Below are 26,743 nucleotides of genomic sequence, written 5' to 3' on the forward strand. Positions count from 1 at the left end.
TTATAAAATTATTATAGCTATCAGGGCGAAAGTAATATTGGTCAGCTTATATCTGTACACTTTCGCTAAAGATAGTGTTACTTTAGTTCAAGTTTATACAGATCAATGGGGACTAAACAAAATACTTTTATAGAGTGTAAGCATGGCAGTGGCCCTCTAAACAGTATAGTCAATTACCTCTGTCCAGTGACCAAGACTGGTGAGTTTGTGATCCTGGGATCCACGTTAAAACGGTCGGCTCAAGACTCTTCAATAAGAGTTCAATATTAAAGAGTTAAATAGAATAATCAAATGTCTATTAAACAAATAACCAATTGCCAATCCAACCAAAACTTGAGGTCGTGATAAAATGGAGTTAGATAAAAGTAAATCGCAATTAATGCCACGCTGAAAAGACAGATCGCACAGTAACCCTTCAACCACTCTTTTGAAACCATTTTTGGGCCGATTGGGCGGGCCTTACAATATAGAGTTTGACTTTAGGATGTTGCTAAGCTAACAACATTATATGCTCACACAAATAGTAGATAAAATGGTACCATTTTTGTATTTATTATTTTATAATTGTTTGCCGACAATCTTCTATAGCCTATTGGTCAGTTAAAAAGATAACTCTGCCCCAAATCAATTACAAATTTCTATATTTATTATTATATTAGTTTATTAAAGAATTTTAACACAGATTTAGCACTATTTGGATTTAAATAGGCAAATACTTAAAGGAGTAGTTCACTTTAAAAAAAACTTTTGGCTGATAATTTACTCACCCCCATGTCATCCAAGATGTCCATGTCTTTCTTTCTTCAGTCGAAAAGAAATTAAGGTTTTTGATAAAAACATTCCAGGATTTTTCTCCATACAATGCACTTTACTGGTAACCAAACGGTTCAAGGTCCAAAAGACATTTTCAGTGCAAACTGCAAACTGTTCAAAGGGCTTTAAACGATTCCAGACGATAAATAAGGGTCTAATCAAGCGAAATGATCGGTCGTTTAAAAAAAAAAACAAAGTTTAAGTTTTATAAGCTCAAATGGTCGCCTTGCTCTGTTCTGTGCGCGCGTTCGTGCGTGTTTTCCTGTTTGAACTCGTTTATCAAAATGAACTAATCTTTTTTCATGTCATGTGGTTCATTCAATGAATGAAATGAACAAATTGACTCGGGAAAAGATTCGTTCGTTTTGATAAATGAGTTTGAACAGGAGAGCCACGAACGTGCATCACAGAACAGAGCAAGGCGACTATTTGGGCTTATAAAACTTAAACTTTTTTTTTTTTAAATGAGCGATCGTTTCACTTGATAAGACCCTTAATTATCGTCTGGAATCATTTAAAGCCCTTTCAACAGTTTGCAGTTTGCACTGAAACTCTAATTTGGACCTTGAACCATTTGGTGCCCAATGAAGTCCATTATATGGGGAAAAATCCTGGAATGTTTTCATCAAAAACCTTAATTTCTTTTCGACTGAAGAAAGAAAGAGAAGAATATCTTGGATGACATGGGGGTGAGGTGAGTAAATTATCAGCAGAAGTTTTTTTTAAAAGTGAACTACTCCTTTAAGAATAGTTTATTATTGCAGTGATTATTATATTTCTAACATGTTATATGAATATGCTATACAACACGGTTGTCATTTCTTAAACAACCATGTAGGAAAACACATCATGGCCATATTCCAGGATGGCAAAGCCAAGATTCATCAGGCTCAAATTAAATGTTGTGATGTTATTTCCATCAAGAGGTGCGTCATTTTTTTGGTCAAGATCTTGTATTGACAATGCAAGAGTCAAGCACTCTGTAAACTCTCCCTTCAGCATCCAAATACTTTCAATGAATTTAAGGTCTGGACTCAGAGGTACTAATTCATGTCTGAAAATGATTCTTCATGCTCCCTCACAACCATTCTTTCAGAATTTGAACCTGGACATTGTCATCCTGGAATATGGCCATGATGTGTTTTCCTACATGGCTGTTTAAGAAATGAAAAGCTACTACACATCAATTTACTGTTAGAAGCTACACACTCCATTAATTAGGGTTAGATGAACTGTTGCCAAACATATATACTAGAAACATAATAATCACTGCAAAAATGATCCTAGACTCTTAAGTATTTGCCTATTTAAATTTAAATTAAAAAAAAAAAAATGGCAGTGCAGTGGCCGGGCAGTGTCATAAGTGAAAAGAAAATAGAAATGAATACTTTTAAGAAAAGATGCATTAAATTGATCAAAAGTTAAAGTAAATACATTTTAATTTAACAAAAGTTTTCTATTTCAAATTAACACAGTCTCATCCCAAGAAGTCATACAACTGACGTCTTGGGACGTCTTTTGACCATACGTCAACATCCGCCTTTTTAGGGTACCCTTAAACGTCGGTTACATGACGATCCCGGGTCGTTGTTACGAACTGCTCCGAGACTGGGAGATGTAGATCCAAATGCAGCTTTAATATAAGAATAGTCGTACAGGCAGGGTCGAGAATCAGCAGACAGGACAATGGAGAATACACAATGGGAATCCAAGAAGCAGGCAGAGGTCAGGGCAGGCAGCAATAATCAAAATCCAAGAACAATCCAAAAGTCAAAAAACCAGAAAACAAACACAGAAAATGCTCAGAAATGCAGACAAACAGTACAACAAGACTTCGCAGGGATTGAACAAATGAACCAGGTATATATAGACAGACAAACAGGATGATACACAGGTGAATGCTATAAGAGAACGAGGTACAGGTGAGTGTGATCAGTGAAGATGAGTCCGAGCAATGAGTTATGGGAAATGTAGTCTGAGAGTGATACAAGACTAATCTGGAGTGCCTTCTGGTGGGTATCAAGGGCACTCCAGCTGGTGACCGTTACATAGCCCCCCCTTTAAGGAGCGGATTCCAGACGCTCCTCAAAATGTCCAGGAGGGAGGTGGAGCAGAGGCGGACCTGGGGGCGGGATGGAGGGCCAGGCCCGTGGAGCGGAAGAGGACCTGGAGACTGCGGCGGAGCTGGCTGTGGAGGCGACCAGGTCGGAGCAGGCTGTGGAGGTGGCCAGGGCGGAGCTGGCTGTGCGGGAGGCCAAGGCAGTGGAGACCCCTTGGGTGGCCACGGCGGTGAAGACCCCTCGGGCGGCCACGGCGGCGAAGACCCCTCGGGCGGCCACGGCGGCGAAGACCCCTCGGGCGGCCACGGCGGCGAAGACCCCTCGGGCGGCCACGGCGGCGAAGACCTCTCAGGACCAGACACCGGCTCAGGAACAGACACTACAACAGAAATGGTCACAAGGACAGATACAGACACAGAAACAAACACTGGATCGGGAGCAGACACTGGATCGGCCATCTTGTCCGGAGACACTGGATCGGCCATGTTGTCCGGAGACACTGGATCGGCCATCTTGTCCGGAGACACTGGATCGGCCATCTTGTCCGGAGACACTGGATCGGCCATTTTGTCCGGAGACACTGGATCGGCCATCTTGTCCGGAGACACTGGATCGGCCATCTTGTCCGGAGACACTAGCTTGGAGGAGGCCATCTTGTCCGGAGACACTGGCTCGGAGGAGGCCATCTTGTCCGGAGACACTGGCTCGGAGGCAGCTATCTTGTCCGGAGACACTGGCTCGGAGGCGGCCATCTTGTCCGGAGACACTGGCTCGGAGGCGGCCATCTTGTCCGGAGACACTGGCTCGGAGGCGGCCATCTTGTCCGGAGACACTGGCTCAGAGGCGGCCATCTTGTCCGGAGACACTGGCTCGAAGGCGGTGACGTGAACAGAATCTGGATCAGCAGAAGTGATTTGAACAGTCTCTGAAACAGCCATCTTGTCTTTAGACACTGGCTTGGAGGCGGCCATCTTGTCTTTAGACACTGGATTGGCAGAAATGACGTGAAGCATCTCTGGCTCGGTAGAAGTGACGTGGAGCGTCTCTGGCTCGGCAGAAGTGACGTGGAGCGTCTCTGGCTCGGCAGAAGTGACGTGGAGCGTCTCTGGCTCGGCAGAAGTGACGTGGAGCGTCTCTGGCTCGGCAGAAGTGACGTGGAGCGTCTCTGGCTCGGCAGAAGTGACGTGGAGCGTCTCTGGCTCGGCAGAAGTGACGTGGAGCGTCTCTGGCTCGGCAGAAGTGACGTGAAGCGTCTCTGGCTCGGCAGAAGTGACGTGAAGCGTCTCTGGCTCGGCAGAAGTGACGTGGAGCGTCTCTGGCTCGGTAGAAGTGACGTGGAGCGTCTCTGGCTCGGTAGAAGTGACGTGGAGCGTCTCTGGCTCGGCAGAAGTGACGTGGAGCGTCTCTGGCTCGGCAGAAGTGACGTGGAGCGTCTCTGGCTCGGTAGAAGTGACGTGGAGCGTCTCTGGCTCGGCCGAAGTGACGTGGAGCGTCTCTGGCTCGGCAGAAGTGACGTGAAGCGTCTCTGGCTCGGCAGAAGTGACGTGAAGCGTCTCTGTCTCGGCAGGGCTGACATGGAACTCTGGCTGGGCTGTCTCGGCGGGACGAGACTCTGGCTGGAAGGTGAGCGCAGGCTCGGCAGGGCTGACGGTAAGCGCGGACTCGGCAGGGCTGACGGTGAGCGCGGGCTCGGCAGGGCTGACGGTGAGCGCGGGCTCGGCATGAAGCTCTGGCATAACGTGAAGCTCTGGTTGAGTAGATACCACGGGTTCATGGAGCTCCTTCTCTACAACGCCCACAGTAAACAAGGAACCGCTTAGCAAAAGGGCCTGGTTAATATAGTCCTCTAATGTCCCGTGACGATTGTGTAAGGGCATGAGTGAACTGAGTGGTTCAGAGAGTCCTCCTCGGAAAAAGATCATTAAACACTCTGTGCTCATTGAGGCGAAATGGGCCAGTTCAATGAACTCAGAAACATAGTCCTCGACGGACCGATTCTCCTGACGGAGACGCAAGATCTGGACGTCTGGGCTTCTTGTTGGCATGGCTGCTGGATCTCGGTGTGGCGAAGTCTTCTGTTACGAACTGCTCCGAGACTGGGAGATGTAGATCCAAATGCAGCTTTAATATAAGAATAGTCGTACAGGCAGGGTCGAGAATCAGCAGACAGGACAATGGAGAATACACAATGGGAATCCAAGAAGCAGGCAGAGGTCAGGGCAGGCAGCAATAATCAAAATCCAAGAACAATCCAAAAGTCAAAAAACCAGAAAACAAACACAGAAAATGCTCAGAAATGCAGACAAACAGTACAACAAGACTTCGCAGGGATTGAACAAATGAACCAGGTATATATAGACAGACAAACAGGATGATACACAGGTGAATGCTATAAGAGAACGAGGTACAGGTGAGTGTGATCAGTGAAGATGAGTCCGAGCAATGAGTTATGGGAAATGTAGTCTGAGAGTGATACAAGACTAATCTGGAGTGCCTTCTGGTGGGTATCAAGGGCACTCCAGCTGGTGACCGTTACAGTCGTCATGCAACTGACGCTTTACCTTTAACGTCGGCTAGGTGACGGGGTAGGTTTGGGGGTAGGTTTTTACACAACATCAAAAAATTAAACATAACAACTGTTTCAACACAATGATAAAAATATATCACCAAATCAGCATATTAGAATGATGTCTGATGGATCGTGTGGCACCGAAGACTGCAAAAAAGCTTATAAATGCTTTTAAATCAACATTTCTCTTACATTGTTCACCAACGGATACATTTAAGTTTTTTGCAGTGCATTGTGTGGTACCATTCTCTGTGAATGATGCACACTTTTAAACTTAAATATCAGAAGGAGCACAGCCATGTGGAACAACCTTCACATGTTTGTTTAATGTCTTAAAATGCCGCCTTAGAAGGCAGCTCATTAGGATTTGGAACAGAGCCAGTTTTAGGAGCTTTAGACTGCTCCCCTTTTTACATGAGCAAGTACAAATGCCTCTCTGTATTCCCCACATCCCTGTTTCCCGCTTCCTGTGTTCTCACACAGTTGTTCCTGAAGTAGCTTCTCTCTGACCAGCTGCTGTCAAAGCCTTGCAGCAAATAACGCGCGCACATGAATACTGTATATGACCATAAAACCTCAGCGGATTTAGCGCGTTAAGAGTGCGTGTGTGTTTTATAGTGCATACACTGCTGCATTATTGAGAGCTACTCACAGATGCATCCAACTCTTTTTGACACTAAAGATGTAATCCACTAAAAATACTTACTTACCTCATCTCCCCCTTTCTGTCTCTCTCTCTTCCTGTGTTGGTTTTCTTTCTCCCTCTTGTCTCTCTCTCTTCCTTGTTGCCCTCTTTCTTTCATCCTTACTCCCTCTCTCCAATTATTTTCTTTCACTTCTTGATTCACTTCTCATCACTCTCTTTCTGGCCCTCTCTAGTGTGTGTGTGTGTGTGTGTGTGTGTGTGATCGCGTCTGACTGTTTTAATGCGCTAAACTGGAGCTGCATTAGATGCATTAGATCGTTTTTCCCCTCTCCTTTCAGTCGCTCAATAACTATCCCTTTCTTTTTCTCACTCTCCTTTCTCTCTATCTCTTTATTAGAGGTGGTACTTATGAATCTGGTAGTGCATTAAAGTGATAGATGAATATAGTATATTCCACATCGCTCATCTATAAATAGACGGTGCAAATAAAGCATTAGGGAAAGCAGACGCAGCACCTCGTCCTCTTCTGTTTATTGCCACAACTTTTTACTGCTGATTTTAAGGCAATATCACATGCTGTGAGACTGCTGCTGCCCTCCTCTGGAGGCTGATATTTTAACATTTTAAAAGCCAAAAGAAATAAAAATGTTTCTTCTTTTTGTCTCATATCAGCTTTCGTAAACTCTGACGAGCGGCATGTGGGATATTAAAAGGTAAGAACATCCCAAGCAAGCTCAACACAACACCAGTTAATCCAGGCTTGGTTTGCAGTTTGTTGTTTTGTATTATAGTATGTATCCAACCATGTCTCTCTCAGCCAGTTTTGTGCATGATTTCTTGGTAGGAAGTGGAACAGTTCTTCCTTTGACATGTTGTGTCAAAGGATGAAGTAGACTGGCTAGATCATTTTTGCCTCAGGAGTAGGCCTAATTTGCACTGGCCTCTTAGTTGAGTTACAGCAAAATGCAGCCCAATAGACTGGAGTCAGACAAAATCTACAACAAAATGGAAATTAGTTGGAGATTTGACTTGAAAAGTAATGTGAGAAAGGTAAAATATGGCTGCATATTATATTATATATTATATTATATTATATTATACTGTATTATTGTACTTAACAACAGCATGATGGCAAGTGTGATATTGATTTAACAAAACAGTTAAACAAAAGAAATCAAAATTGAGTCTACATTTTAGGAAAACTTTTTTTTCCAGCAAGGACACATTAAATAGTTTAAAAGTGGAAGAAAAGAAATGTATAATGTTAGAAAAGGTTTCTATTTTAAACAAAATTTTCAAACAAAAGTTTCTAAATTTATAATAAAAATAATTACTCTTGAGCATATTAGAATTATTATTCTGAAGGATCATGTGACAAGACTAATGGCTGCTAAAGTAATGGCTGCTTTATAGTTGCATTATTACAGTATGAAGATCAAGCATTTATTTGAAAAGAAATACACTGTAGCTCAAGCAGTCAATTCAATTAAAACATTTCACAAAAACGTGTTTGTAAGTTTTCAGGGTATGATGAAGTAATAAATATTTAGTTCAAAATGAAGATTAACAATTCGTGGACACTTTCTGGTTGTCAAATGTTGTGGGACATGTTTATAGTGTGTAGTTTAATATGATGGTTAACTTGAGGGGAACTGACTTTTTATATCCATAAAAATTGACCAGTGTGACTAAATTGTCCAAATAAATGTAGTTCATTGTAAGACTGGAAACATTTCTGAACTCACACACAACTGAGTGTGGCTCTTGGGTGGAATATGAGAATATAAGAAATTACATCTTACTCATAAAGACAAGATATATCTTTGAATTTGAGAGAGATTATTGAAATCTGAGGGGGAACTTTCATAACGTTGATCCTTACTTGTGCACATGAAATCACTGAGAGAGAGAGAGAAAATGTGTGTGGTATTTTAGGTGTGCAATAGTGTGGATATAAGTAAATTATCTGATTATTGTCACTTCAGCTGAACATCAAAAATAAAATAGGCTCACACATAGATGAACTGTGACTAACAGCCCTTTGTGTGTGTGTTTGTGTTTCTTTTGCAAGTCTGTTCAATTTGTTGTTTTTTAAAGGGTCATGAAACCCCCCTCTTTCAGCTCAAGTCTACCTCACGATCTTTTTGAAAATTGCAACTTAAATGGATGTGTGGATGGCTGTGAGTAGAAGGGAGGCGAGTGGGTGTGGCACTGCAGGGGAGAGGGTAGGGCAGGATAACTGTCATCAGCCAGTGGCCCATGTATATTAACTGTCACTAAAAATCAGTGGTAAAAAGTGAGGAAATGCTAGATTTTTTATAGCTGACAAAGTTAAAGTGTAATGAAATACACTGACATCTTATTTTGTCCTTTCAAAAATAACTGAAGGCCCATATTAGCTTACAGTAATCATAATTCTATTTAAAACATATTAATGTACATGTACGCTTATACTGTCTTTATAATATATATATATATGAATATATATGAATATATGAAGAGTTCAGATGCAAAAGCCTCTAAGTGCCATTTGAAATGTTCTCCTAGAATGATCATTTTTATCAAGCTTGTATATTTAAGTTCAGTAATTTCACTTAAATGACAATTAATAGGTAATCTTCATTGCAATTTAAGTGAAATTACTGAACTTAAATATACAAGATTGATAAAAATGATCATTCTAGAAGAAAATTTCAAATGGCACTTAGAGGCTTTTGCATCTGAACTCTTCATATATATATATATATATATATATATATATATATATATATATATATATATATATACTTGTATATATAAATTCATATATTTGAAAATAATTCATTTTAAATGATTATAAAGATATACTACTTTTGCCTGGGTGAATAGTATTCGCTGAGTTTTGATTAAGTTTAGAGACGTGCTCCAGAAAACACCCTGTTTATTTAATAGTTTTTTCATATTTCTTAAGTCTGTGTCACCATAAAAGACGAAGTATTTTAAATCTATTTTCCTGCTGTGTAAAAAAAATCCAGCAAAACGTGCCGGTGCGCTTGTCGACCTCAGAGGTTTAATAAAACTAAGGCAAGTAAAACGGTCAGGGTTACATTTTAGACACAGACACCTCTGAAGGAATAGAAAAGTCCTCAGGACTTGGTACCGCATCACTCACAAGACGCATCTTGGATTGGTGAGGCCGAAGTCCACCATTCCAGTTCTCAAAGCTCTCTCGCTACAAAAATGCGTGCTACACACACACACACACACACACACACAGTTTAGATGTGTCTGTGGTTGACAGTAGCACCTTATTGCAGTGCATGAGATCCAGGGGATGGAGTTGGATCTATATCTAAGGGGTGGAGATTGGTAGGATTAGGAGTGTGGTTAGGAATCAGGGAGCGGAGATGGGTAGGTTTAGGTAGATGTAAGGTTCCAACTCCTCCCCCAGGATTTTGTGTTCTGCAGTGAGGACCATCTCGTTGTTGATAGCCAACCAACCACCCGCAGCCAGAGTCTAGCCCTGGCAGCATCGCAGGGAAAAATATTCAATGCACTGGAACTTTTGCTCATCTACTGTGCGATCTCACAGTTTGACATGTCGGTCATTGGAAAGATCCATGTGGTGTCATGAATAATTAAGAGACAGTGTCTTCTCATAGGATAAGAAAACTCACTCTCATGAATAACTAAGAGACACCAATGAGTCATCAAAACACTTACAGTGCACTGCCACGTCACAGCCTGTGAAAAACTAAAATTTAACCATTTTCCCCCTACTATTAAATCTAAAGATGCAAACATTGTCTTCAATGGTGTTCAACACATACCTCTGTTAAAATCTCAGAAAATTGTGTTTTATGACCCTTTAATTTTAATTAAATAAAAAGGTCAGCTGAAGTTGAACAGTATGAGAATGACTCAAAATCGGCTCAGGAAAAAAATAGACACTGGTCATGCACACAACATGTGTCTGTGTGTACGAGTTTGTTTGTGTGTGTGTGTCAGAGGAGAGATAGGAAGAGTGAATATCTGGGTTGGGTTGATTTTCTCTTTCTTTTTCACATGCTCACACACAAGAAATCAGATTAGTGTGAGGATTACAGAGCACCAACCATTTTAGAGAAATCGAATGAGCATCTAAAACACAAAATCAGTGACGGGGAACGCTAAACAATCTATAATAAATAGTTCACCGGAGAATACAGATCACAGATGATATGTTACCCATTCTTATCTTTCATTTTCAAAGGCCAGATCGAGATTAATTAAATGTCAGCACACTGATGTCGTGTGCGTGTGAGTGCATGCGTTTGGTGTCTTGCTGCGTGTTAATTTGGTGCGAAATGTCGAGTGTCTTCTGCTCTTACGATGATACTCAATGATGCTTTATTTAACATGATGCATTATACATAACCATACATTTGTATGGTTGATTAAGAGTGTTTCCAGAAATAACTCTTCTTTATGTGCGTGCTAGTGTTTGTATGCAAGGGCTGTCGGGTCTGTGGTTACCTGGGCACTTTCTGCAACTAAAGCAAATTACTGCCTTCATTTACATATCGCTGTGGGAACTAGGGTACTGATGAGGCATACATCTTTTTGTCTGTGTGTGTGTGTTTGTGAAAGAGACAGTCAGCATGAGAAAGACAAATTTCATTCTGCATTTATTTTGTGTATTGTTCAAATTCAGCCCAGTAGAAAAATTGGCACCTTAATTTGCATATAATTAAATTCTGCTGCAGTAAACAGTTAATTAAAACAGTTCATCATAAGTGTCCCCCTTATTTCTCGCTTCCGCCTGAGACTCCGAAATGTTTTATTTTGTGTTGTACACAAATAGGCAATATAACAATGTTTTTTTATTTTATATATATATATATATATATATATATATATATATATATATATGTCCTTATAACTTATGTCCTTATATATATATATATATATATATATATATATATATATATAAATATATATAAAATATGTCCTTATAACATACAGTATTTGTATTACAACTTGAATAAGTAAGCCATTCATAAGATGAAGTAATATTCACCATGATGTGAATATTATTTCAAAAATATTATAATAATAATATAATATTATATACAACAATAATATTATTTCAACACTGTGAAAAATATTGTTGGTTTAACTTAAAAAAGTAAGTAACCTGGTTGCCTTAAAATTTTGAGTTCATTGAACTGGAAAAAGTGAGTTAATACAATGAAGGAGAATGATTTAATCATCAGAAACTCAAAATTATATGTTATCTGAACTAAATAAATTATTTAAGTTGATTTGACAAAAGAAAAAATGTTGTGATTACTATCACTGTAAAAAAATATTGTTGGTTTAACTTAAAAAAGTAAGTAACCTGGTTGCCTTAAAATTTTAAGTTGATTGAACTGGAAAAAGTGAGTTAATACAATGAAGCAGACTAATTTAATCATCAGAAACTCAAAATAATAAGTTATCTCAACTAAATAAATTATTATAAAATTGATTTGACAAAAGAAAATATGTTGTGATAACAAATCTTGAAAATATTTTTTACAGTGAACATCCAACATAACACAACAGCCAATGGCGTAAGTTTGGGGGTGAGGCTATCTATTTGTTTGACCAATGACAGATGGGTTAGTGTTTGGGGGAAACATGCTTGAAAACAGTGCTTTAAAAAATGCATTTGATGATGCATTCAAAACCTTTAGTCTCCAGTGCCACCATTTTCCAGAACTGCATCCTACCTGGAGTCTCCAGAAGTACAAGACTTTTTCCTGAAATATGACCCAAACTTAATAAGAATCACAAGCTGAAGTGTTGTGAAATACATGAAGACTGTTCATAGACAACCCATCTCTCTGAAGGCTTTATGGACACATAGGATGAGAGTGACTTTTAAGGGACCAGCACAAGTCAGACAACAGCAGCGGTGGCGAGGGAGTCGTGCTGTGAGCTGCTACTAACAAAGAGCAAGATGGGCCTTTCAGGGTAGCAGATTGACTTAAAATCAACTCTCGAAATTTACTGCTAGATTCTGGAAGATGAATTCTTGTCATGCTGGTCCTTCAAGAGTCACTCCCAACCTATCTGTCTATAAAGCCTAAAAAACTCTTCATGTATTTCACAACACTTCAGCTTGAGATTCTTATTAAGTTTGTGTCATATTTCAAGATTCTTTACTAAAGTCTCTGAGATCCGGACACCTTGTTCTTCTGGAGACTCCATTGCAGTTCTACCAGAAAGACTCGGGAGAATAAATACTGTAACAATAAATACATTTATTAATAGCCCAGCTGCAATACATTTCTTTGGCGTAGGCCCCGTCCATAGCTCACAATTCGAGGGTCCGGTTTCCTGAAGACGAAGGCAGGGGCACAGCCGACCCCCTGGGAAGTATAGAAAGGGACCATCCTGGTGGTGGTGGGTAGGATGGGGGGAAAGCAACCATCTTGGAGATGGTGGGGAGGATGGAGGTAAATCATAGCGTCAGAATCTGCGAACTCAAACATGTGTAAGTACCGGCCGTTTATACCGCAAGTATTAGACACGATTGGATAGATGAGAAGGTAATAAGTGACGAAGCAATTGAGTCTTTCTGGCAGTCAACATGTGTCTTTTCTTCTTGGCCTGGTTTTGTCTGACCCTGTTAAAGCAATGAGCATCTTGCTGTCCATTGGTCACGCCTTAATTGAGCAATTGCATTTCTCTCATTTACTTTAAAGTGCAAGTTACAGTAAATCTCTTTTTGGCCACTTTACATAAAAGAAAACCTGCTTAATGATTATGCACACCTGAATATAAGGTGTTTTTCACTTCCAGTGTTTTTCACTTAATTGTAGTTATTAAGATTGGTGTGGTTTGGAACTGGTGAAAGGTGCTTGGAGAAAAAAAATATGATTAGAATATTAAATCTGCAGTCTGTAGCTTTTTTTGGGCTAAAAATTATCCAAAATACATACAGTAACCAGCCAGTGTTCACAACTCTCTGCTTGCCGTAGCTCGATTCAAAGCGGTAAGCTTGTAATAATGTTTTTAATTCCAGTGGTACTGGTGGATTTCCGCGGGAGATTCAAGCATGTCTTTGCGTCATTACGTCACATCTGTACACATAAAGAAGAGTCTCGACTAGTAGACTATATTGCATGTGAGGATGTTGGAGGTGGAGATTTCTAGCCTTTTCTCATTGCATTTGCTATAATTAAACTTATCAATTTGATGGCGGATCCAGAAAGGTTCAAACGACAATCACCAGTGACAACAGATTCACCCGCTGTAAAATACGAAAGACTTTGTTCGGACTTCGAAGTAGCTACAGAAAAAAAGAGACTGCAACAGGACCCATGCGAAAACAAGGATACACATCAGAAGGACATTCATGTAGTCACGCAATGCTGACGCTGTTAACATTAACAATTTGAGAACAAAGTATAATTTGCATGGTTTTGCGTGATAAAGTGTTCAAAACTTAGCGATAGTTAGATTTAACTGCAATGTCAGAACCAGAATAAATGTGGATGTGTCTTACTAATTCAGATGACATTTTCTGGTGAAAATTATTATGTTGGTCATCCTTACAAAAAGAATAATCTGTGATTCTGAATGGCAGTATCCACAACGCGGTGACTGACAGCTTCACAGTCTCCTCAAACATTGTGTTCATCCGCGCTGTGCCATGTCGAAGTACAACTCACGTAAAGTTGCAAATTCCGCGAATGACTGCAATTGCAGATTTTGAACAGAGATGGCGACAAAGTGGAACATCTGTGAACTGCAGCTTTAACTTGCATAAAAGTTATGCGTGTGTGTTGCGTATATATAATATATATATATATATAAAGAAAGAATTTACAGTTTATTTTAATAAACTCTACTTTATATTAATATTATTTATTACATCGACATTTTAGGTGAGCCAAGTGCTAGTTGTCATGCTGCATGATAAAGTTGTCACAAGGCCTATAAGTGAGCTTGTTGTAAAAGTGCTGGTTGGTACAGGCTGTAAAATCAAATGTGTTTTAAATTTACACATTTATTTAAAATACTTTGTGTTTTAAAATCGTTTTACTTTTATATTTTCCTGAAAAGCCTGTAATGGGCCATTTCATGGAGGATCAATTGTGACAACTTACCCCTTCTTATTTCGGTAGCCATAAACAGAACTTAATAAAGTTAACATTAGAGATATTGACTGTAGTTAAAAGTGACAACTTACCCCAGTCTCCCAATTCAAATTATTAGCCTTCATAACCTACTTTAGTGTCACACATTAATATTAGGCTATCATATAGATCTTAAAAAAAAAAAAAAAAAAAGAATAATTCCTTTTTAAAATATATATAACCCTGTGAATTAAAACAGTGTCATGTATGGTCTCAGTAGCCTATCAAACAAAACAATTTCAGGATGAGTTGGACCCTGAACGGTTAATAGCCTACACAAACTGTCAAATCTGACTGACCTGGTTTCTGGACGCTTACCTTAAGTGTCTCCAATGTGCAAATGCAATTCCTCCAAATTATTTATTTTCCCTGAACCGAGGATTCATTCCGGGGCACCTGACGTCACTCCGCCGTCGCCGCTCTGTCCTGCCTCGAGCCCGTCCCTCGTATTCCGCTGTGCGTTTGCGTGAGTGTGCGCGAGCGCTTTTGTATGCTCGCGCGCTCGGCTGCACACACACAGCATCAGCATCATCAAAAAGAAAGACCTGCGAGCTCTTCTGCTGCTGTTGTGCTTTTTATAGTTCAGCCCTGCACCGGTGAACATCAGAAAGGAGAGGACGGGCTTCTGGATTATATCTCTGGTGCTTATAGATGATTTCACGAAGGTACCGAGCCGGTGAGACCCGAATGAAAACCTGAACCCGACAGCGATGTTGATCAGGTAGGCGAGGAGTAAAAGCCTCATCCGCTCCCTGGTTATTATAGACCAACTAGGAAATTAAAAAAATCGTTTCATTGTTATGATCAGTCATCCACTCGAGCTTGCATGTGAATCGATTGTCAATCATTGTTTTTTTTAATCGTTTTTAAATCATTGGCAGGCTAATAGCCTACAGAAGACCATATTGCATGCACATTCCCACTTTTTTGGGTGCTGCTTTGCAAGCATATCAACATTATGATATGGAGTATTGCATCATATTCCTTATATTTCTTATATATTCCTTATATATGGCTTTGTTTACAAAATCACACACACACACAGACACACACACACACACATACCTATATATATATATATACATACATACACAGTATACAGTATACAAGCATATGTTGTTAAATGAGAATTTAGGCAATTGCAATTGGCTTTATTGTCTTAAATGGCATGTATTTCTGTGGTGGCTTCCCCACTCTGCTGCTTTTTAGATCATTCAGTGATGTTCGGGGAACCCAGTGCCCGAGGGCATTATGCCGAGCTTAAAGTATTACTGTGACGGAACGGTCTCCACGGATAAGCATATTCTTAATGGACCAATAAACTGAATGACTCTACATTTGAACAAAGTTCACATTGAAGGGGATTATGCGTGATGACTTTTGCTATAGGCTTCCTCGTAATGCTCTTAGTGTGTGTGAGAGAAATTGAAGGGAGGGAGAGAGTGAGGGATATTATGATGTTAGGGTATTAAGGTTTGCATACAGTATGTAAGAGAAAGGAAAGGAGCGGAGAGTTCGGTGGTTGGTCCGAGGTGTAAATATTTGATCTGTAATGCCCAGAGCACAAGCAGTGAGAAAATGACAGATGGACGAAGAGAGCGCGAGAGAGAGAGACAGTGATTTTCTGACTTTTGAATAATTTATTTCATTCCATACCTGCAGACTAAGGGTTGCTCAGAGCACACTTGAAAATCTGCACTATTTAAAAAGGAAGATACCTCAGCTTTAGTGGCATATGGTTTATATTAATAATGTAGATATCACAGAGGCACAGTCCCTGTGCTTATTGCCCAGATGTACGTCTTTGATACCATTTATAGGTGTGGGTCTTAAGTGCTTCAGCTAGAAAAAAATGTTGTGCTTATGACACTGAGCTGAAAGCGAGCTGTAAAATCTCTTCCTGAAACTGGAGAAGAGTTTAATAGCACTGATGTGCTCAGTGCTTAAAGCTTGATCAGCTCAAGTGTTCTGCATGTGCATTACTGTCAAACCATATGGTTCAAGTACTTTTTGTATGCGATTTCTAAACTTCTTGAGAACAGCTTGTACTCGGTAGCAATTATATAGTGGTAAAGTTGGCCTGATGGACCAGGGCAAGTGATTGAGTGTCAAACAACTGGCTCAATTGGTCAAATACTTATGCCAGAAGTTATGTTTGGGTGTGCTTCTGTGTTTAAAGCTACACTGCTGAGCAATTAGTGATACAAAATAGTGAGGAGTCGTCAACGTGTGATGTATTCCTGCAATGGAATAGAACCGAACTTTTGCATACTTGACAGTAGAGTTTTAAAAACTGAAAGCTCATGGCACTAGATGCTAAAAAACAGTCAGATGAATTGCAAAGAAGTCTATTTGATGCATTTTCTAACGTTGACAACAATTAAAAAGTATAGAACAGGAGCACGTCCTGCCTGTTCGCCATTTTAAAGTAAACATTACTTTTGCAAACTTACTTGTGGAATGGAATATTCAGTCAGAAAATGGTATATTTGTTTCTTTTCTGTTATTTGATGTACATTTGTAAATTTTAAAGAAGCTATAATGTTTAATATAAAACGTTTGAAAAAAATATTTTTCATCAGTCCCTCGGGGCCGGAAATTTTCTGATTGCTAAATCATTTTTAGTTGAGTCCTGTTTTGACTGTATTATTGTAATATTTGAGCAATCGCAATCAGCTCACTCACAGCATGATTAGGATTACCGACAGGAGACAAGACTGTTGCTTATAGATAAGAGGTAGAATAAAGCATGGCTCCCGGGAATATTTCATTTCATGTACTTTTTTTTTTTTAATGACAGCTAAACTGTGCAATTGACATCCGATTTCCTAAATTCTATCTACATAGTTTCTTGTTTAGCTCTTTTGACTTTTGCTTCTTACATGACCGAATAATTTAAACTCAGATTCATTTTTCATGTTCAGCTTTTTATTTATATTGCAAGTTGCTGTGTAATAAGTGGGATAATGCACAGACGGATAATTTACAGAGACGATCGTTATTCTAAAGTAAACCTCAACGGGGTGATCCAGTAATTACTGGCTGACTGTACATTATCACTTGTAATCTATGTTTTGAGCATTAACATACAGTAACTGTCTAGGAGGTTATATTTTCACTTCTCTCATGTCACATCTGTTTTCATTCATTATGCTTACTTACCAGTCTAAAATGTTTAAGGTGACGCATGTCGATGTCATTTCAATGACACTATTATCTCCAAATGGCACCGCAAAATTTTGTCTTTCAACAAGTTTTCCAAACATCTGCCATTGTTCAGAAAAACATAATTCCGGCCCAAATATATTCCATTAACAGCCATTGTTGGTATTTCGGGCTTCTCAGGAAGTAAACAGAGGAATGTTTAGAAAGTGACACAGTAAAATAATTAACTGATAAGTAGCTTCTAGTTGTCCGTACATTAACATTGAACAATTTACCACTTTACCTTTAAAGGTATACTCCACTGGTTTTTTTTTTTCATATTAAACTATCATTTATACCTCTGTCGTCTCAGTACGGGCACTCAATCGATCTGGCGCGCGAGACACTTTGATCGCACTTAACTAGCCCAGTACATTCAATGGGCTATATGCACGCATAAGTTCCGCATTTGACGTAAGGATGCTCGTCCATTTCCGGTTGTGTAGATTAAAGCGGAGGAAAACCGGAGAAAACGGGATTATGGCAGAGTCTTCAATATTTACTGTCCTCCCGTCTTTGAAACGAAACGTACATACGTTTAGATGTAATTTTATATATAGTTATGTTTATTTAATATAATTTTAAAAAGAAGCATAAACACAACGAGGGGTGTCTGTTTTATCTGTTTTTGTGACTAACGTTTCATTAGTATAACCATGGAGTATAAAATTCAATATAAATTCTCGGTATTGCATTGGACTCTATGATCGGCGGAAGTTATCGAGCATCCCTAATGCTTCACCGGAAATACCGCCGTGCATAGAGCCCATTGGATCCAAGCAGAGAAGCGACCAAACACCTCCACATTTTCCCTATTTAAAATCAGTTTCACGAGTAGTGTAACTCGACCAAGAATGGTGACACAAAATAAACCGTTGCGCTTTTCTAAGCATGTAAAGTGGATAACTAAAATGTTTGGTGGAATACCACAGCAAGCGCCTCATCATTCTTGGTCGAGTTACACTACTCGTGAAACTGTATTTAAATAGGGAAAACGTGGAGGTGTTTGGTCGCTTCTGCTTGGATGAATGAACTGGGCTAGTTAAGTGCTATCAAAGTGTCTCACGAGCCAGAGTGATTGAGTGCACGCACTGAGACGAGAGAGGTATGTATCAACTCGTCTTAGTTAAGGGAATAATATGAAAACACGGTGGAGTATCCCTTTAAAACAGCTTATAGTATGTGTGGTTCGTTGAACTTAAAGGGAGATCTTGCAGGATGCAAGCATTTTCTAGTTTAATTTCCATATGCTAAACATCAAAGAGTGGAGACCTTGTAGTGATGTACAGTACAATTCATCAATCAGTTTCAGATCTTTTTTTTTTTAAGCATTTTTGCCTCTTTTTGGATAGTGGAGCCAACTTAATATATTCACCATGGCTTAATGTGGTAGGCAAGGCAAGTTATTTTGACATGTTGTTTTAATGCAACATTGCAGCTGATTCACGAAACACTGAATCGGTCTAAATCACTCATGAGTTAATGTTCAATTCAACAACTCTGAGTTCTTTCAAACTGGTTGTTTCATGAATCACTTTGATTCAGTGATTTGTTAATGTATTTTTTTAACATGATGTAGGAAATATTCATATAAATAACAATGTTTCAGCTTTATTTTTTGGAATATAAACACTGACTGTACAGGACATAGGCAACCTTTTGTGTCCTTGTACTGTATTATTAAATCTGTCTAGACTTTGTTTTATAGCTTTTAGTGACTTTCACAGCTATTTAAGCCCATATCTTATTTCTTGAATTGAATGTATTTGTTGTTTGTTTTTTAATGGTTATATATCTTACATTCAATACTCAGTAATTTCAGTTTTAAATTTTAAAAGCCTAATCAGGGACATTGGTTGCAAATTAGTCTTGGCTAGAAACCTGTATGCGTGGCAGCTTTGTATTCATTATAAAGCAATGTTTTATGCATTTGTCCCTGTCAAATAAAATATTAAATAAAATAACTAAAATATGTTAAATCAGTTAAAGAATATCGTATTGACTGTAATTTTGTGGTTTTCAGTTTCAGTCTGTTCAGTTACTCCCCAATAGTTATATAGAATTCAAGTAACATAAAGGAATACACATTTGCAGCACTGTTCTTGAATAGAGAAGTCTGATTCAAGGTTGGCCCATTTTTCTTTGGAACTTATTTAGAACTATCCATGAGTGGTTTATAGATTCATTTTCTAGTTTTACTGCCCACTGTATGATGGAAACTACCTTATGTATTATGCTTTGCATTCACTGATCTAGAATGTCCTTATATAGATAAGTGTTTGCATTCCATTTTCCACTGAATTCTGAAATACATGGACTTGACAGATATAGGAATATAAAGTATACAAATTATAAAGTATACAAATATAAAAATAAGAAGTCATCAGGCACTTTTAAATGGCTTGTTATTGATTATGGTATGTTTTAACTTAGTGCTGCAAATCCCATTGGTTGGATATAAAATAGGACATTATGGTAATCCATTTAAACAAGATGTTTGTCTTCTCAAGTATGTGTTCCCCCCCAAATATCTAAGATGTTGATCTATTCTCAAAATATGTATTTTGGAAGTATTCAGATCTTTGTTTCATGTTTGAATCATTTAGCAATAATGAAAAACAATTACATAAAAACTGGACTGAAGTTTTGAAATAAACAGGCTTTCATTTGTTTATTCACAGCAAAAAAGATTTTTCTTCCTCAGTATTTTTGTCTGTTTTCCAAAAATAAAATAAAAATCTTAAATCAAGAAGATACATTTACTTGAGAAGCAGAACCTTTTGGGAGATATTGTTCAAGTTTTTTTTTTTTTTTTTTTTTTTTAGCTTAAACTCAATTAAATTTGATGATATTTTTAGAAAACAATACCTAAAGGGTTTATTCACACAAAAATGAAAATTCTCTCATTAATTACTCACCCTCATGTTGTTGCAACCCCGTAAGGCTTACATTCATCTTCGGAACACAAATTAAGAAAATTAAAATCTTTTTGATTAAATCTGAAAGCTGGCTCACTCCTCCATAGGCTTATAATGGATTGAAACTTGAAGGCCCAGAAAAGTTATTAAAGACATTGTTAAAATAGTCCAAGTGACTACAGTGGCTCAACCTTAAAGGGATAGTTCATCCAAACATGAAAATTCTGTCAGTAATTACTCACCCTCATGTTGTTCCAACCCCGTAAGACTTTGGTTCATCTTCGAAACACAAATTAAGATATTTTTCATTAATCTGAGAGCGGGATCACTCCTCCATAGGCTTCTTAACTCTTTCCCCGCCAAACACGGAATTTTCCGTGTTTAATGAAAAAACGCATCCCCGCCAAACACGGAATTTTCCGGGTATCCGTGTTTTAGGTGGTATACGGTAAGGAAGACCCTCGCGCATGTTCTGAATGAGTGCGCAACTCTTTGATTAGAGAAAAAGATTGCAATCGTCTCAAACAGTGGAGTAGTGAGAATGTATCAGACAGACAATGCAGAGGTATATGGCTGAAGTACTGGAGGTTAATGGACTCGGAGTCCGATCACTCTTTATTTGATAATTCTGAATCTGATCGGGACGAAGTAGTCAGTGAGAGAGATGCACATGTTGTCACAGAAAGTTCTAGCCATGGACGTGCCGCAGATAGATCGTATAATATTATGACACTATAATATGTGTGTGTGCAGGCATTTATGTGTGGCTGTCTAAATATGAAGGTGTAATTGTCAAATTATTTCTCTCTTTGTGCACCTTTACCACATTGTAATATGTATTTGTGTGTGTGTGTGTGTGTGTGTGTGTGTGTCTAGGCCTGTTTATTGTAATTCCAATTATTCATTATTCACAGGTAGAACACAGAGAGGCAGAGGCAGAAGTTTTATTGCAAAAGTTACATTTCCCTTACATCCTGGGAAATTTGATATATTTTACATTTATTTATGTTTTTAATTTATTTTGGAAAGTTTTATATATGAAGGAAACAACATCTGAATGTATTCTGCTTTTAAATGCACTTGTTTGATAAAAATACCTTTTTCTCAGTTTTTTGTCCAAAATGTTGTGTTTTTGACAAAACCTACCTCTGTTCAAGAGGCAATAAAAAAAGAACAAATGAAGATAAAATAGAAACGTTTTTTTTTTTGCCTAAAAGCAGAGGCTCAGATCTTTATTTTTATATATATCATCTTCATATATTCATGGAAGAAAATATTCAGCGGGGCATTAAAATTTAGCGAAAATCGTCAAAAACCCTGGCGGTGGCTGGCAACTTTTTTTTAAAACGCTGGCGGGGAAAGAGTTAAAGGGATAGTTCACTTTTAGCTTACAAGGGCATCCAAGATGTAAGTGTCTTTGTTTCCACAGTATTTTCAATTTTGACATTTTTTGGTCAAACCGTTGTTGTCTGTCAGTTGCATAATGCAGGTATGGGGGTCCGCCTAAAAGAGCATGCACAGAGAAGTCAAAATTAAACGTGATTTAATGACTCATGAATGTAAGTACACACTGATGGCCTAAGACACGAAACGAGTGGTTTGTGTGAGAAAACGAACAGTATTTATATAATTTTCACCTCTTGTTAACAGCCGTCGAACTGATCTGAACTGAACTGAACCATCTCCAACATTACGCCGGAAGTGATCTCTCGCGCGTCTACGTCACGCAATGTTTACACAGAGATTTCGGGAGTTTTACCTTTCACTAAACATATTTACATATATTGAAATCGTCTTCCATTGTGATTTCCCATATATATAAATATGTTTATTGAAAGGTTAAACTCCCGAAATCTCCGTGTAAACATTGCGCGACGTAGATCACTTCCGGCGTAATGTTGGAGACGGTTCAGTTCGGCTTTCACGCTGTTCTGAATGGCTATGATTTTTGATTGACGTGTGCCGTCTCACAGTCGCTTCGCGTCTAGTGTGGACAGACACACTTCCTGTCGCTGGAATTTTATCACGTCGTGTTTAGTTAGGACACGGTGTTAACGTTACATTGGCAAACTCATTAGTGAATTACTCTCCGTTTGTTTTCCTTTCTATATCAGCTATGGTGAATAACTGCATCATACCTGGATGTTCAGTCAGGCGAAACTAGAATGGTTCACATTACAACACAAACGCTGTCCGTGTGCTTGTCTGATTCAGAGAATTCTTCCAGGAAAAACATGCCATCGTTGAAATTCTCTGCGGCAGACGGACTCTAGCTGTGTCCGTAGCAGAATTTCAAAACCCTCTTCTTCCATATCATTTTTAGTTTCTTCTGTCATTGTCATAACTTACTATCTCCACAGCGCTTGTTAGCTTAGCTTCCAAACAAGATGGCTTACATGATTTCAGTTTCTTCAAGTGAAGTCCCACCCACTGATCTGTAATAGTAGGGAATAATGAGGAGCTAAGTTTGTAGTCTCTAACTTTACAATGAAATGTGACTTCCTGCTTAATGTGACACAAAATGACGATTTTTGCATCATAATAAGCATAAAGTAAAACACTTAAATGCTTATTTTTCCCATCTCAGGGGAAAATAAGTGAATAAACCATGACCATTCAAAAATATGACTGGGTTTAAGCTTAATGCAAATGGGTGAAGAATAGGTGAAGTGTCCCTTTAATTTTGTGTCTATGTGTCCCTTTAAGCACAAATAGATGAGAAAGAGAACAGAATTCAGTGTCCGCGTGCTGTCAGCACATGGGCTCCAGTCTTCTTGTGCTCGATGTTTAAACTGAAAGGACTTAAAAACTGGCAAATGATAAACTTTTATTATAAGATACACTGTGCAATTAATCCATGAATCACATGTTCTGAACTGAGGGGCAGCTAGCCTGTACATGTCATGGATCACTATACTTGACATTGCATATCCTCCGATATGCTCAAACAATATATCGTGCAGCCCTACTGTGCATTAAACAGTTTTAATGCACACCTTCCAGCCAATCAGAATCGTATTTAGAGTCTTTTGAGAGAGACCATGGTATAAAGTTATTTAGACAAACATTTTATTTGTAATGAATTGCAAGTTCTGCACATCCAGGCAAGTAGTTCTTTTTGTTTGTTTTATTGAAAACAAATGTGATGCGATCTGGGAAATGCCGTCGCTGTATGTTTTCAGTAAGGTCTAAATATAGATTAAATGTCAGTTTTTTTGTCAAAATTGGGTTTTTATTAAATTATTTTTCTATAACATCTTGTTTATCATCTCTGAATATATCTTGGGAAAATTCACTAGTTTAGTGCAGAAAAATAGCGATTTATAATGTCCAGCTGAAAAGACTGTGTGGTTCTCTTTAAGAACACACAGGCGGAGCGGAGGGGCAAAAAACAATATCTCCAATTTAGCTCTCAACACTACAAAGACCGTTCACTGATCAAAATAAAACACATAACAGAATAAAGTCCAGTCCTGTGTGAACTACAACAGTCCGCAAGTTTTTATTTATTTATTTTTATCCAGCGTTATATCCATCGAACAACGAGTTTGAAGCTGCTCGTTTAAAAGACCTTGCTCGTCTCTCACTCGTTCAGTTTCTAAACGGTTTTCACTGGTTGAATTTTGAGTTCGTAAGCTTTCGAATGGTACCTAATCTATGATGATTACTAAATTATGTGATATGAAAAAAGGCTATAAAAAAGGAGTGCCAGTCGTCCCGCTAGCAGGACGTGAGCGTTAATTAAACCTGTTTTTCTCAAAATTTCGTTTCTGAAAATCATGGCGATCAGCCGACTTCAGATAACCATAACTTTTGTTACAGACAAATGATAAAAGAAATAAAAACAGATTTGGAAAGGGTTTGAACCCAGCTGTAATACGGTCTCGAAACCTGTAATATGTCAAATTTTACCATGTGGTGGGTTTTCCCAGATCGCATCACAAATGTGGAATGTAACATCTAGAAGGTTTTTAAACGTTGCATTGAAGTATAACAGAAGCCACTTGAAATACGCAGAGGAGAGGACCCATATGATTTTGTCATGCTGGGCCTTCCATATGAAGAAGCTTGGGGTCACTTTTCGCCAGGGTGAGACAGATGTGTGTACCTGTTAACTGTCACAGCTGCTCCATGTCAAAGTAGCTCTAATTGGAGTTCTGCATTGTCAAGGCAATGAGTGCCTGCCAGCAAGACTGTCCCACATCTACATGTCATTTTGTTCTCATCTGTCTCTTGCCCTGACAGCTGCATCTGTTGTACAGAGACTTAATGAGGGGTTTTGTAGAGTTTGTGTTTGTTACAGACTTACATGTTCTTGTGTTGAGTTACAGCGGCCATATGGCCAAAGAATTGTTTTTCCTTGCTGTTATATGTTTGAGTGCTCATGTGATGGGATGCATATTAGAGAAGTTTGAGCTGTTCGAAAATGAGAAAACTTGGATTTGATTCCAATGTACTTTGTACCTTAGAGAACAAACATTTGGAAACACTGCAATTTTCCTCCCCAATATTGCAAATCACCTTATGTAACTTTCGTTATTACCATGTCCTCATCTGAGACACACATACTGTACACACTACACTCTATAAGCACAAACAAATATAAACAAGTTTCACTAGCCTTCTACATGAACAAACAGATTTGCTTAGAAGATCAGCAGGGGTCTGTAACCTTTTTCAGGCCAAGGACCCCCTGGTGGATAAAAGACCGAGCAGGGACCCCCTGTTACATTTGAAGTCTGGCCTTCAATAATATGCGTATAGAATGAATGTATAATGCTTTACATTACAAAACCATAAATGATCATTAACTATGTACAGAGAGTTTTCATTTTTAAGTTTAATTTTACTTAATGCATTCTAGTGTGGAAGGGGCAATGTAATTTAGCTGAGTTCATTTGATTAACTCTAGCTTAATTGTATTGAAGTTTACTAGGGCTGGGTAAAAATCGATTCATCAATGCATTGCAATTATTTGTTTCTCAATTCAATATTGATTCATCAAATCCTATGAATCAATTCAGCCCACAGGCCAGTGGTGGCGCTGTGGGCAACACTCTAGTGAGAGCGTTCAGCGTTGTACAAGATGCGCTTTACCAAAACAGCAAGATGGCGGACAGCAGCTGCGCCCGTTCAAGCCTGCACCACCAACTAGGGGTGTAACGGTACATGTATTCATATTGAACCGTTTCAGTACGCATTACAAACTGAACGATTCCTTGGACCATTTTTTCCTGCCGACGTAAGTCCACAGATCAGCAACATTCACCATGGATTTAAAGGGACAATGTGTACTTTTTAGACATTTTATTTTCTAAAATCAATGTTTGTATTCATAAATATGTCCTCAATGGTGTACAAATACCTCTGCCAATTATCTGACTTATCCACGTAAACGAAGAATTTATTATCTTTATATACATGGGACAGGTAGGTCCACATGGTTTCCATGTAGTTCCGCCATCTTGAAAAACTATAATAGCAGAGAGGGACAAAAAGTACTAGGCCAACACGTTTCCACAACGTGTTTTCGTTGTAGAAACGGAGGAGCAGAGCAGTGAGAGGCGCTTGGCAAATTTCACAGTCAGAAATTCACTGTAACATTCATTTGTTCGTTGTGTCAAGTTGTTGTTTGTTTGAAATAACAAACCTGTTCACCTGAAGGAACACTCGACGAAGTGCTATTAGAAGACATCCTGTCATAGCTTTTTGGTATATAATGGCTACCGTAGGTGCAACGCGCATTTGAAAAAGTGAGGCGCTGGAGAGCACAATTCATTTAAATGCAAAATACAATTTTTATATATATATCAATATTTAAATGTTATTTTTAATGTGATGACCAAAAAATTATTTGTTCATCCTTCAAAGATTACCCCCATTTATAAAGCTGAAAGTTTCAAGATGTAGGAAAACTCACAATTATTTTAAAAAATATTTTTCCTTTAATAACAAGGAAACTTCTCTGGAATTTCTTCCTTTTTGCTGACGAAAACACACCGAACCGTGACAGCACTATCGTTTCCAACCGAACCGTGAACTTTGTGAACTGTTAACACCCCTAACATTTTGTGCTTCTGTTTACATTTCTTGAATTTATATGAAGAAAGAAATATTCTTTCTACTACTTACAGTAACATGCACTTTAGAGGTGTTAATAAAGCACCTGTTTCTTACAGTTGTGGTTTGTATTCAACACGTGTACAATATTGTACAGTTTGTTCTGCTAAAATAAACCATGTCAAGAAACATGCTGGGGTCAACTTTTTCTTAAACATTGGTAATACTGCACACAATATAAAAAAAATATACTCGGGTACTTAATTACTTGTGTATTTACTTATTATCGAATCGATATCGAAGCTAATAAATCAACATCAAATCGA

General features: G+C 38.5%; 1 protein-coding gene across 1 annotated transcript in view; it reads left to right on the plus strand.

Moving 5' to 3' along the window:
• The window catches only part of ptprdb (protein tyrosine phosphatase receptor type Db), a 93,802-nt gene that overhangs the window by 10,729 nt on the left and 56,330 nt on the right, over positions 1-26,743 (plus strand). The window contains exon 4 of the mRNA XM_089132372.1: positions 6,761-6,801. The gene's annotated coding sequence lies outside the window, so the exon portion shown is untranslated. The remainder of the gene's footprint in view (positions 1-6,760; positions 6,802-26,743) is intronic.

This window comes from Pimephales promelas, chromosome 6, assembly GCF_988280905.1.
Source record: "Pimephales promelas chromosome 6, fPimPro1.hap1.1, whole genome shotgun sequence".
NCBI lineage: Eukaryota > Metazoa > Chordata > Actinopteri > Cypriniformes > Leuciscidae > Pimephales > Pimephales promelas.